At 38.9% G+C, this 10,648-nt stretch overlaps 1 long non-coding RNA gene across 1 annotated transcript; it reads right to left on the minus strand.

The window, feature by feature from the left end:
• Window positions 1-1,502: 1,502 nt before the first annotated feature.
• On the minus strand, window positions 1,503-9,526 carry LOC128475399 (uncharacterized). The gene is made up of 4 exons (XR_008346498.1): window positions 9,455-9,526; window positions 6,890-6,946; window positions 5,381-5,480; window positions 1,503-1,629 (listed from the first exon to the last, which is right to left on the minus strand). It is a non-coding gene; the product is annotated as an uncharacterized LOC128475399 (long non-coding RNA).
• Window positions 9,527-10,648: the final 1,122 nt, after the last annotated feature.

The raw sequence follows: 10,648 nt of genomic DNA on the forward strand, positions 1-10,648 counted from the left end.
AAACAAAAGTACAGCATCAACGAAATCCCCAGAGTGTGTGTGGTGCATGAGAAACATAACAAATCATAAGTCAAGCAGGGACACATAAGAGAGCCAGTGGAACCAAGTGGCCGTGTACCTCTCTCTTTGCTTCATAGAGACCGCGGAGAGATCTTCGATCCTCCTAACGTCCTCAACCCTCGACATCCAGTCCCTGATAGGTGGGGAGCAAGGCCGCATCCAATAAATGACGCACAACCGAGCGCTTATAGTGTGAAATAGAGTGGGGAGTGTGATGTAAAAGCATAGGTAACGCTTGAAAAGGGGGAGGGGAGTCAGAGAGCTCCGAAATAACACGGTGAACCTCTTTCCAGAACGGCTGGATTTGGGTGTAGTCCCACCATAAGCGCAACATCGTACCCACATCCCCGTCACATCGCCAGCATCTATCTGAGGAGCCAGGAAACATGAGGTGGAGCCTCTGAGGCGTGCGGTACCAGTGGGTCAGAATTTTATAGTTCGTTTCCTGTACCTTAGTTGCTCTGGAGCTTTTGTGTGTGAAAATAAAAATTTTCTCCCAGTCCCCATCCGAAAGGTCCGCGACCCCCAGATACTCCCAGGTCGAGCAGAAGGAAGGCCTCTCGGTGTGTGTGGAAGACAGAATGAGGGAGTAAAGTACAGAAATGCCCCCTCGCGGAGGGCTCGCTCCCGAACACCAGGCCTCAAAGCAGGTCAGGTCTCTGTGCAGGGGCCCCCCAGGCCGCCCGAAATCTAATCTAAACGGCCGCTGGGTGCTGATGCCGTCAGCCGGCGCTACTTTAATACTTTTTTTAAAAATGTAATATGGCAAGCCGGATCGGCTATTAAATGAAAAAAAATAGTATTAAAGCAGCGCCGGCCGGCGGCATCAGCACCCAGTGGCCGTATGCGATGGCCGCCAAGTGATGGGAGCAGCGTGAGAGGGGTGAAAGCTCCGCCCCCTCGCACTCACCTTTCACCCCTCACGCTGCTCCCATCACTAGGCGGCCATCAGATTGTTGGAAATCGAATCTAAACGCCCGCTGGGTGCTGATGCTGCCGGCCGGCGCTACTTTAATACTTTATTTATTTATTTTTAATATGGCAAGCCGATCCGGCATATTAAATAAATAAAAAAAAGGATTAAAGTAGCTCCGGCCGGTGGCATCAGCACCCAGCGGCCGTTTAGATTCGATTTCCAACAATCTGATGGCCGCATAGCGATGGGAGCAGCGTGAGGGGTGAAAGGTGAGTGCGGGGGGGCGGAGCCACTTCCCTTGACTTGCCCCCCAGGCCTTAGGCTGCCAGCCCTCCCCTGTCTCTGTGTAAGCACTGGCGGTTGGGAAGAGTGTCAAGGTAGTGTGTGACCTGGTGGTGCGCAAAGCGGTCAGACCAGGAGAAGGCACATTAAGGGGTTTAAGCACTGTATATGACTACAAAAGAATGAGTCAACTAAAAAAAACTAACAATATAGAGATAAACATTGTATTTTTTATTAACATGAAGTAACATTATTGCAAAACATAACATATTTCAACGTACTAAAAAACAAACATTTAATCAGAACATTACTAAGCATGTATGATTTCCACCTTTAATTGAGGTGATTGTTCTGCTCCTTGAAAAACCACCCTGAAAAATATAAAAAAGCAGACTTTAAAGTATTCTTGTGATTGAAAAATCCACCATGAGGATTATTTGGTAAAGATTTCCTAGTACAAAAGATTCACAACTAAATATCACCTCAAAATCACCAAAAAATACTATTATTTTTGCAATTTTCCCTAGGTTTAGCAGCTCGTAGTGAACATTAAATTAAAGTATGTCATGCATAAACATTGCATGTAATAAAATATACATTTTCATACACATTATACTGGCAAGGTTCCCTTTTGGGCTACTGTCCCCAAATATGGGTCTCAAGTGAAAAGACATACATTTTCCACAAACGTCCGTATGCAAAGCAAACCAGTAGTTTTTTTTTTTTTTTACTATCGGTTATGCACCTGGCTTAAAATTACAAATGTCTCTTTAGGTCCTGGGCTATTTAGTCAGAAACACTATGTTAAGTACCGTATTTGCTCGATTATAAGACGAGGTTTTTTTCAGAGCAAATGCTCTGAAAAATACCCCTCGTCTTCTAATCGGGGTCGTCTTCTAATCAGACCTCAAATAGAGGTCTGATTAGGAGACTGAGATCCAGATCCCCCGCACCGCTGCAGGGGACCTGGATCCTCCTGTCTCACCCGACCCCCCCCCCATCATACACACACTTACCGGTGCTTCCTTGCTTCCTCTGTGTTGCCGGGGCAGCGGGTTGACGTCTACACGATCCGCGTAGACAACGTCCGCTGCAGCCGGAAGGAGGTGTGGCTAGCAGCGGGGGTTGTCTGCGTCCGTCGCATAGACCTTCCCCGACTGTCAGAGATCAGAGAGCTGATCTCTGACAGCCGGGGAAAGTATACGCGACGGACGCATACAAACCCCCGCTGCTAGCCACACCTCAAGGCGACGTCAACCCGCTGCCCCGGCTGGAAGCACCGGTAAGAGAGGGGGGAGAGCGGGGGAAGGGGGATGAGAGAGTGTGTGTGTGTGTGTGTGTGTGTGTGTGTGTTAGTTAGTTAAATGGGGGTATAGGGTGTGTGTGTGTTAAATGGGGGCATAGGGCATTTCTGGAGTGGCGTTAAGGGGGCATTTAATAGAGCACTCTGCCTCCTGAAATGCCTTATACCTCCCTATATGCCACTCTGCCCCATAATATGACTTTTAACCCCCTAAATGGCAGAGTGGCATATAGGGGTATAAGGCATTTCTGGAGGCAGAGTGCTCTATACAATGCCTTTTAACTCCCTTAATGCCACTATGCCTCCTGGAATGCCTTATACCTCCCTATATGCCACTCTGCCCCATAATATGCATTTTAACCCCCTAAATGCCAGAATGGGATATAGGGGTATAAGGCATTTCTGGAGGCAGAGTGGCACATAGGGGGTCAAAAGGCATACCATGGGGCACAGTGGCATATAGAGGGTTAAAAGGCATATCATGGGCCACAGTGCCATATTGGAGTGGCAAGCCTGGGGGCAGATGTGCGTAACAGGGGGGCAGGTTGGAAAATACAAGAAATAAAAACAAAAAAAATCTTTTTCTCAATCATAGCTTTTATTAAAAAAAATAGTTTACATGAATTAACATTTACTGGGAAAACTTTTTTCCTTTGGGGTCGTCTTATATTCAGGCTTTTTCTTTTTTTCTTAAGTTAATATTCAGATTTTGGGGGGTCGTCTTATAATCAGGGTCGTCTTATAATCGAGCAAATACGGTATCTACAGATTCTATTTCCAGGAAGGTAAGATACTATATATTGACCAGTATTGCTTCAGACCTGATGAAGAGAGGATAACTCTCGGAAGCTTGTCTTTTAAATATTATGTTAGTCCAATAAAAAAAGGTATCACCGCATACTCTACAATATTTTTTGACATCATGTCTACTGGACTAATATGGCTTAACCCATTTACATTATATATATATATATATATATATATATATATATACATACATACATATCCTTCAGGGCAACCTGAACATTAACAACTAACCCTTTTACTGGTAGATATCTGTCATATATTTCAGCAATTTCCTGTTGCAATGCATATTTCAATAAATAAAACCAAAATTATTTCAACAATAAAACCAATGTATTAAGTTGTTTTTAAAAAAAATTATATAATATGTACAAAAATACACAATAATATGAATTGTGTTCAGAATTGTATGAATACCACAAGATAGGGCTGAAGAATTATGATTATGACATTTTGACATGTATAACAAACTGAATGTAAAATATCATTTTACCAACTCATTTTACCAACAGGTCTGTGATCTTACAGCTGATTGGTTTTGCCTTGTTTATGAATCGCAAACATTAAACAATTTAACAATGTTGATGCATGTTTCATTACAGTTCACTGTGGAAATTGTGATTTTTTTTTTTACTCTGCCCTATACATATTAAAAGCATTATAAATATGCACTTCTAGCACATTCCTGCGTCTGAGGCATGCTGTATCAGATAGTCATGATACATATTCATATTTCCCTGGATCATATAATCTCCTATGATACTGCTGAATTCTAATGAGAGGTCAGAAGTAACTGGATAACATCAATTAAGCCTATTCATTGTTAACCATAAGATTTTTATCAACTTTGCATAATTTTACATTTTCTATTGTACATAATTAAGATGGAAATCACTAAATTCATATTTAGTTTACTAACTGCAGCAGGTTGTTATCTGGTATATATCTTTATTATCATATTGACAATGTCTTGCTGGCTACCAGAATTATGTTAGTATGCAAAAAAGACATTAAGGACAAATCATTAAATGGGCCAGTAATAACAGTTAAATGAGGCAGCCTTACAGCCTGACCCTATATAGGTAACGGCATATGTGCTGCTGGGTACATGAATCTGTCTAAGGTGAAGTAAAAACTCAACAAGGGGATGCATATGGAGAAAGGTGACTGTTACTATGCTGGGTATTTTATGGGGAATTTAATGGGAAATATAGGTAAAAGAAGTGTGTATGTATGTATGTATGTTATGTAAGCAGACTGACAACACTGAACATATTCAGGATCTTTAAGTAGCTGACAATAGTATTTTCATTTTATGTCCCCTGAATATTCTCTTGTACATGTTTCTGTAGTGTTTACTAGTATTGTATTACTACATCTGCAAACTTGTTTTAACAGAAATCCCAACCTGAAAAAAGTAATTTCAGGGAAGTTGCTTCACTGGCCGCTGAGCCCAAACCCCACCACCAAAGAAAAAAGTACTCCAGCCCCCGGTACCTGTGTCCTCCTCTGTGGTAGATGGGCTCTGGAGAAACCAGGAGAGCGAGTTGCAAATCACGCGTCCTAATCGGTCTCTCTTGTACTAACTAACCTAGTAGGAGAGAACCTGTAAAGCTGGCCCACCGAGAAAACTGATAGGTTAGTTAGCACAAAGAGAGATCAATCAGGACACGCAATAGAGGAGGACCAGGGCACAGGCACCAGAGGCCACAGGAGGACATGAGCACTGATTTATTTTTTGAGAGCGAGCGTGAGAGAGGGTTCGATGGTCATAATTGAACTCTCTCTTTGCTCTATTTCCTGAATGTCTGTTACAGTTTGCAGGCATCAAGGAGCTGCTATTAAAATGCAGGAGACTCCCGGAACTTCAGGGAGAGCTCTAATATCTGTTTTAAGGCTAAACAACAGTGTGCACACTTGTTTTCTTATGGTTCACCAGTCCACATTGGTATGGTTCCAAGTGCTTGATTTCCCTATGCCATCTTTTGTAGTAAATCACTTTATTTTTCCATTACCTGGTAGGTTTAAATCACTCTTCGTTTCCTAACGTGTTCTCTTTGCACCCCTGGTTTCCTCTTTTGTTGTCAGTTGTTTCCAGAGGTAAAGAATGTGGAGCTAATTAGAAAACAAGATTTCTCATCACAATGGCTGAATTATTTCCATTAATTACACAACAATGTTAAACATAAAAAACTGGGCAGTTTGTGAAAAAAGATCTTAAAATCATGATGTTGCTATAACCCCTACAGCGAAATGAAATATTAACACCTACTGGGGTAAACTTAATTTTGTTTAAGCTTCTTGACACTAAACAATTTTCCCATTGTATCCTCGTTTTGTTTATGTCTCTTTGGAATAAGAGACATAAACAAAGATACAATGTCATACAATGTCTCCCAACTACCCTGAATCGAAACCCTTAATCCTCTGCCCTTTCTTCTTCTGTTCTTCTCCGTCACTGATGCAGGCCCCTGAAATATGCAGAATGTAGCCGCCAACCATAGTAACACCTTTTACTTCTCAATCATGTTAAATAATGCAATGTATATCGTTCAGCATCTTTTATATATTTCATGAAAAAAACAGACATTACGGTTGGAATTACAAGTACTTAATACTTAACTGCTACTGGAACTACAATAAAAAATATTAGTTGTTTATAATAGAAGAAGCATTAGGAAAACCAAATCCTGCTGGTAATTCAAACATTACCTATGGAATAAATATACCATATAGAATTAAGATTTAGGTTGAACATACAAATTGCCTTATAGTCATAAATATTAACTTGGAGTTCATGATAACTTCCACAGCCCTGTTGCATTTGTAAAATTGATCACATGAAAATTTAAAGGGACCATGAACCTATCATATGCATTACAGTGAATATAATTTTAATACATTGCCAGGTGGCATTAAAATCACAATCACAAGCCTTGAATCTTTGAATAAGCTCATTAAAGTGACCTCAAGCTCAACCAGCTGAAGTGAAAAGGCTTGTTTGATAACTCACTTGGGTTTATTCACTGAAAAGTCAAGTGGTCAGTTGAGTCAAGGGTTAACTGAAATGACCAGACTGGACTGGTCATGCAAAACAACTTGACGATTGACTAATCTGCTAGTTGTATGAAATGGCATAAACTTTACATTTCATGTCCTCATGTGAAACTTGCAACAATTGCACCCTCCTCTTATAATATACACATAAAAAACCAAGCATAATACTTTCTGGTTAGCTTACACTAAGATTATTTATAATAGACAAGCAATCCAGGTGTAATCATGTTCCATTTAATTTATTTAAACCCCTTTGATACATATAATTTATTACAGTCTTAATAACATCTTTGGCTTGGTTATATTATTTGCATTTAAGAGTCTTACACTTTCTGAATTAAAAATCCTTGTGGGAATCCTACGATGCAGACAGATGCTTTATTTAGTGACTTATTGTGAAGCAAAATATTCATGTGAATTCATGAGATGTGAAAAACTCAAATTAATTGCAGGGATATTACACTTACTGTCTTGTACTGTCTCATAAAGCTGAGAAGAGATAGTCAAACTCTTGTTCAGGGAATCTATTTAAAAGAAAGCATATAAATGAATAGTGATAGGAATGCTGCAAATGCGCTTTTATTCTGGTAGCCTATTAAGAAGAAATATGAATATACATAAATAGTGATCGCAACCTCAGGAGAGGTGAGTGTATGTGAGGAAAAGAAGCACACAACTCACAAGTTCATTAAACTATGAGTTGTCTGCTAGTTGAACCTCACAGCACCAGAGAGAGTTATGGATAATGAATTCACAAGTGCCCCCCTCCCCCAAAAATGTCACATTGTGTACATTGAATAACTATACTATGGGGGGCTTTTACAATAATCATTCAGTTTAAGTTTCTTTAACTATTTGGTTTATGGGAAAACAATGAGGAGGGGCACTTTTTTGTATTTTTACCCATATATCACATAATGCACGGCTTACACTAAACTAGCTATCTATGAATAGGTTAACTTCTCCTGAGAAAAAAATCTAGGTGTCCCTAGTGAAAGTTTTAGCTGTGTATAGGATATGACCTAAATGTAGCTATACCAAAACTCAGAGAAATGGCCTGGCCCCTAATGAGGAAAAATGTACCATGACCACAGTACTTGCATTAGGATTAATAGGATGCCCTAAAGGGGTCAACAACCTCAGCAAAACAGCTTACAAAGCAAGAAATAGAGAAAGGTAGGGTAACATTTCTGTGTTTATATGTATATGTTCATTTGTTTGGTTTCTTTAATTTTTTTTACATTGTGAGTTAAGGTTAACATTCTGTATCTTTTCATATCTGGTGCTTGCTTGGCGTGGGGTTACTATGGCAAACTTCCGTCTGACCAGTTTTCAGATTGCAGCATCATGACGCCACTTCTTTCACTCATCAGATGCCCATGTATACTTGATGTTATAAACCTGATGGCTGACTGTAACTATATAAACTGTTCTTCCTCTGTCGGGCATTTGTCTTGGGCCCATGCTTAACTTAGGGGCAGAAAGCAGGTCTCGATGTGGAGGTCTGTAAGAAGTCTGTGCTTTTTTTATAAGGTTTATCAGATACATATTGTATTAGTCATTGTATTTGTGTTATATAAGTAATAAGATAGTCATTTTCTTTTATTTTCGGGTGTGCAGAGGATTTGTTGTTTTGTGGAAAAGATGGCTGGTTTTCAATATGCCTCCTCCATTTGTCAGTTTAAATTATTTTGTTGTGTACAATGGTGTTCATATATATTTACCTTCTACTGACATAGGTGTTTATATTATTAATAACATATTTCCACAGTGTTCTATTTAGTAAAATCATATATTGTAGACACATCCACATATTAATAACAATTTAATTTCACTAAGCAAAATCTAAATGTTCATCGGGGAGCGACAAAGTTGGAGCAGTGCTATTTTGCTAGTTAACAGTTTTCAAAACAGAGCTACTGGGATGTAACATGAATATACGTCTGTGATATACAAAAAACAGTACTTTTATTTTCAACCATTAAAGTCTGTAAAAAGAAAGTAAGAACAAGGTCAGATTCATTACTAACTTCAGGCATAAGCTGTCACTTTTCTATGACTTTGAGTGTGCACTGTGATTACATATTTTCTGTTTGTGACAAGCTAACTTAGCAAGCCCCCAAAAAAGCCTTTTTTGAATCTGACATTTCAACATGATCTGATCAACAACATTTCAAATCATAATGAGTAGCTGCCAAGACACCATCAATTCCAAACTAGCATCTATTACCTAAGAAACATCTGAGCTATTGAGTGGCCTTAATGAGTGTGTACAGCAATACAAAACACAACATTTCAGCACACCGATCAAGTTTCATACACTGTAAAAAGTGTGCCACATGTGTTATGCTTATTATTTGTGTAATGTTTTCTCTCGCTTCACATTTCAGATCCTCATATGGTCTGGAAAGCAAACAACATTCAAAGTTCTAGAGGTTGTCATAAGGAGCCAAGAGGTTTTTCATCTAATGCTAGTGTCTAGTTTTGAAGCACGTCCACCCGTAACAGTTCTGTCATTTTATATCTAGTATGTATCTATAGCACACATCTGCATTTTAAATATATGGAATACGTGATTTTACATGGGATTTACACATAATTTTAGTTTACAAGTAACATCTCATGTGTTTGGCTTGTTTTCTTCTACTCATATGGATAGACACCCCCTTCACCTACCCCATGCAATGTAAGGTAGTTAAATAAGTCTTGAGGAAATATAGTCCACATTTATACCCCTCAGCCTCTGCTCAAGGGTATTGAGAGTTAAAATACTAATGAGAACCCTTTGGAGAAGCATGTCCTAAAAAACGTTAAAGGAACCTTTACAGAGCATGAGAGATGGTGTTGCATTGTAAAAAGGCTGCTGGTTGCACAGGACCATTTACCTGAGGTAAATTGGAGCTATCTTCAAAACCAAAGCCAAAGGGTAAAATATAAGCTCATATAAGAATGAGTATTTATTTTGATAGGAGGATACTTGATTACATAGTAACAGGTTCACTAAACATATAAGAGCATTATTATTGATGTACCTTTCTCATGGTTTCTGGTCAGAGTTATAGATGCAGTTGAAACATATTTTGTAAAAGTTTCTCCCTTATGTGAACTGCATTCCTGTATATTAATCTGCAAAACAGTGCAATAAAATGCAATGTACAAAGTATACAATTCAATATGATCTTGTTTTCTCACATTTATCGAACACAAAATTGCACAATGACTTAAATTAAAATAACTTCTGCAAGTGATAGCAGCAGGGCCACGGCACAACCACTAGAAATAAAAAGCCTATGCTAAGGCTTAAAAAGTATTTGGGGGAAACTGATGCTATGATTTGGACATGGAGCCTAAATATCACAGGTCAGCAGATAAAGTGAAGGGTTTGTTTTTGTAGAACACAGTATTGTTCAGCATATCACTAGTGAAAAGAAAACCATTTCCATCACTAAAGACCATAACGTGGCATTTAGTAACATTGCTTTATTCTTTGAAGTAGAATTACAATGAGGAACACATTATAAGTAAAACTTTGTACTTACATTTTCTGAAGCAGATAATAAGGGTCCAAAGGTTTTGGTAGAAAAGCTTGCTGAATCAGTTTCCTGACTATCCCAACAAGATGTATTAAGACCTTTGGTCTCATGTTGTTTTGTTGATCCCACTCCTGTTATGACAAGAGGTCCTTCTATGACAATATGACGCTATATTATCCCACTTATATGCCTATACTGCCTTGTTTTGTTCAGAGGCATTTCAAAGAATGCAACAGTCAACATACAAGATTCAATATGCAGATCATTTCTATTCAATATCTATCTTCTGTAAAATACAAAACGATTTTTGACATTATTTGAACGAGTTTGCCTCATTTTTCTACATTTCCCTTAAACCAGTTTAAACAAAGAATACCTCAATAAACACATTTAACCATGCCAAACAGCCTTCACTATATACAATGCCAAACAGTCTTCACTATGTACACATTAAATAGGATGATTCCCACCAAAAGCCCCAGAAAGGTTATAGGCAAATCGGGCATCTGTTGCTAAGGATACTGGATACTTGTATGCGGATCTAGTCGAGCTGCAGTAAGCAGGATCTGTCAGAATTTTAAATGTGAGTGTTGTTTGTTTCACTTAAAACCTGGAATTGCCATCTCTGGGTTGCTAGGGTCTCCCAAGAACCTGGCAATTATGGGACAGGTCTACAAACAGTGATAAAGATCT

Source organism: Spea bombifrons, chromosome 2, assembly GCF_027358695.1.
Source record: "Spea bombifrons isolate aSpeBom1 chromosome 2, aSpeBom1.2.pri, whole genome shotgun sequence".
Classification (NCBI taxonomy): Eukaryota; Metazoa; Chordata; class Amphibia; order Anura; family Pelobatidae; genus Spea; species Spea bombifrons.